The following is a 3794-nucleotide window of genomic DNA, read 5'->3' as shown; positions in this document are numbered from 1 at the left end:
CATCAGCTCAGTCTCTGTCAGTCGGCTCCCTGGTGGGGTCAGCCATATCTCCACCGTGGCTCCTTCCGCCGTCGACTCCACCGTGGGCCGCTATCCTGACTGGCCTCTGGATTCCCATCTGGCTCCTCCTGCTCTGGGCTCCTCCCTGGCTCCTCCCTCCATCCACTCCGCCCTGGCACGATGAACTATACTCCCTTTCCATTGCCTGCCCCACGCCCACCTCCGGAACCCCCACCCTCCCTCCTCTGTTGGACTTTTGTCGGCACGAGGACGTGCCGTTCCGGGAGGGGGCGAACTGTTATGGTTATGATCTGTTTTGGTTTGGTTTTCTGTGTTTCCTTTCTCCTGCCTTGTTTGTTTCCATGGTTTTTGATGAATTAGCTCCACACCTGTTTCTGTTTCTCCCTGATTACGTTCCCAGTATTTAAAACCTGTGTTCTCCATTATTCCTTTGTCTGCTATTGAGTTGATTCCCCTATGTGCTACGTGAGTGTCTGCCTGCCCTGTATTTCCCCGAAGCAAAGATTAAAAGACTGTATTTTGAGTTTACACCTGTGTCTCCTCGTCCCACCTCCGTAGCCATTACATAACATCAAGTAAGAATGCTTTCTTTTATCAAATGTTCAAACTCATAGTAGTACCTTTTAAAAGGTTCTAGTTTGTTTGAACAGTAGAAAGAATAAATACAGTAGTTAAAATAAAAAATCAAATTGAAACACATTATATTTATGTTTATTGTTTATTGTTTCTGTTTATCTGTCATGTTTGGTTGAAATTTGTAGCTCACCTCTTTGTGGAAAAGGAGAGACACTGAGGTTGTGATTTCTGTGATCCCTACACAAACCAAAGGAACATCAATTGTCATTTGTCACAGTGAGCTGCGTACACTTCGGCCACACCAGTGGCTAACTGGCAAGGTACAGCATACATTTCTTTCTCGTTAAAATGTAGTTATATAAGCTTAAGTTACTTTTCAGAACTATAAACCTGTAGTTAAAAATGATAAAAAATACGTCTATACTATACAATAAAGGTCCATCTTTAATACATAACTGTACAGAATGTAGTGCAGGAATAATGAGTAGATCTACATTAACACTCCAGCTACCACGATTAACTAATATGGAAACAACAAATATGAAAGTAAAATTCCATGTAGTACTGCTTATTAGGTAACCAAAAATTACAGAATGAGATTAGACTCATTAAGAACTACAAATTAACAATGACAAATAATAAAGAACTACTAAATAATTACATACTCGTCACAACAATAATATGTCTGAGACATGAGCAGGTGTCTTTTTAACTCTTTACATGGTCATAAAATGCATTGGTAAATAATCAGATGTTACCTAGTTACTTTTAAGGAACTGCTAATGATTTGGACCATTACTTTGAAGTGAAAAACAATGTTTACTGCTAGTAGTTCCATGCAGATTGACTACATAACTCCTGATTAAGTAGCAATGCTTTTTGTGGCCATATTGACAGTAAAAATATAATGCACTATGTCTCAGAAATGTTAATGTTGTGATTCTTAAGTACTTGGCAATTTGTGTAATCTCCTGTATCAATTATTGATTACCTAACAAGGAACTACTTCAATCCTAAATGGAATGGAACTTTCTGGTTAGTTAATCTTGTTTCCTTAGTAGTTCATAGTGTTAGTTGAAGTGTTAATGTGGAATGAGATAGAAAAGTTTGTAGACAAACTTTAACTTGGCTTGAGAAAGCCATAGCATGTAACTTTTAAGTATTTCTTAAGCTTGAAGTTTGAAGTCCTTTAAAAGTCTAAGTTGTTTTAAAGCTTGCCTTGATGGTTTGAGGCTTAAAGGCATAAAGGCAATAGACGGACAGACGGACGGACGGACGGACGGACGGACAGATAGATAGATTTCTCAAGCCAACTTAATAATAAAAACCTTAAATAGAATAGCAGAAAGTTGGTTTTCTCAAGCCAATGTAATTACTGATTTGTCCTTACTTCCTGTACAGTTAACTAAATGGACCATTTGTGTTGCCATAAACATATGTGACCCTGAAGCACAAAACCAGTCTTAAGTCGCTGGGGTATATTTATAGCAATAGCCAAAAATACATTGTGTGGGTCAAAATTGTTGATTTTTCTTTTATGCCAAAAATCATTAGGACATTAAGTAAAGATCATGTTCCATGAAGATATTTTGAAATGTTCCTACTGTAAATATATCCCTCAAATTCCAGACTTTCAAATAGTTGTATCTCGGCCAAATATTGTCCAATCCTAACAAACCACATACCAACGGAAAGCTTATTTATTCAGCAGATGATGTGTAAATCTCAGTTTCGAAAAATTGACCCTTGTGACTGCTTTTGTGGTCCAGGGTCACATATGGTTAAATACTCTGTGGTTCTTTATAGCCTATGTGTTTCTGTGTGTATACATTGCAATACTAAAATGGTTAAATTGAAACACAATGATTCATTTTGAGATAAAAGTACAAATTGCTGCAATCTTGCTGATGTTACATGGAAACTAGCCTTTTTTTATATTGTAAATAATAAGAAAAATATATTTTCTTGATAGAACAATAATGTGATCAAGCGTTTCTGAATGTTGTACTCTTAATGTACAACACAAATAAAAAAAAAAAAATGCAGCAATTGTTTTCCATAGATAGTTGAAGCCCTGTTTCATATTGGGGATGGGGAATTCCATTTACATTCTTGATCACTACACAGCAGGTGTGATTCTGTTTGGGGAAAGACCTCAGCTTGCCCGGCAAAGTTTGTCAAAGATATTTACAGTGGATGGACTATAGTATGGATATGCAATTTTGTGTATATGTGTTTCCATAGACCAATATTATATATCTTAAGTATATAAGAAAAAATCAGTTTGCAAAACTACATGCAGAATTATGGTTAACTTCATAATACTTTTAAAAGATAAATGTACTTAATAATGGTTTGCAAAGCTGATATAATGTATGTGTTCTTTGATAGATTCACTTTGACAATTACCAGGGAATTGTTTCTTTTGTGAACACTGACAATGTCCATTGGAAGTTTCTGGTGAGTAGCTGAATAACTTCACTATGTCATTACCAAGTCTGGATCTACTCAGTATTAGTAGCAGTTGTTTCACCGTATCATTTTCAGTGCATAAATGCGGTCAACCACACTGTGTACCTGGTAGGTCCTTCAAAAAGTTCCACAGAGGAAGATGACTCAATTCATGCTGCCAAAAGATTCAGGTATTCTTTGTGTAACTCATTCTCACATCCTTAAGCCACATTCTATGGCTACGTGCATGCAGCTGCACAGAGTTTTCTATATTTATTTACCTCCCCACTAACAAAGGGCCCACCTCTATCCATTTCAGCAGATTTTTGTTTTTAATGACTTTGTCTACTGTGATTAGACATTTAAAGGTGTTGCTTTGGGGTGCATAACTGTCACAGCATAGAATGTGTACAAGGTGTTGACATTGGTGGGACATTACTCATCATCTTGAGATACAACTTAGATACAACTTTATTTAAAGGTGTTGCTTTGGGGTGCATAACTGTCACAGCATAGAATGTGTACAAGGTGTTGACATTGGTGGGACATTACTCATCATCTTGAGATACAACTTTATTTTCATTAAACATTACAAGTACTCAGCAACAAAATGAAATTTAGCATCTATACAATTTAAAATAGCGTTGTGCTACTATTATAATAATATATAAATACTATTTATATAATATATAAATCTACACTAAATAAATAACTGAACAAGTAAATACAGTATATACAGCAGGTGA

The 3794-nt window shown here is 36.3% G+C and overlaps 1 long non-coding RNA gene across 1 annotated transcript in view; it reads left to right on the top strand.

Annotated features, from left to right (window-relative positions):
• The window catches only part of LOC107670143 (uncharacterized), a 5740-nt gene extending 3071 nt beyond the window's left edge, over window positions 1-2669 (top strand). Inside the window, exons 3-4 of the long non-coding RNA XR_001632064.1 lie at window positions 783-917; window positions 2660-2669. This is a non-coding gene — a long non-coding RNA (uncharacterized LOC107670143). The remainder of the gene's footprint in view (window positions 1-782; window positions 918-2659) is intronic.
• The last annotated feature ends 1125 nt before the right edge of the window (window positions 2670-3794 follow it).

Source organism: Sinocyclocheilus anshuiensis, unplaced genomic scaffold, assembly GCF_001515605.1.
Source record: "Sinocyclocheilus anshuiensis isolate Anshui unplaced genomic scaffold, SAMN03320099.WGS_v1.1 scaffold1029, whole genome shotgun sequence".
Classification (NCBI taxonomy): domain Eukaryota; kingdom Metazoa; phylum Chordata; class Actinopteri; order Cypriniformes; family Cyprinidae; genus Sinocyclocheilus; species Sinocyclocheilus anshuiensis.
Note: the sequence above shows the minus strand (reverse complement) of the source record. Positions and strands in the feature narration are given on the sequence as shown.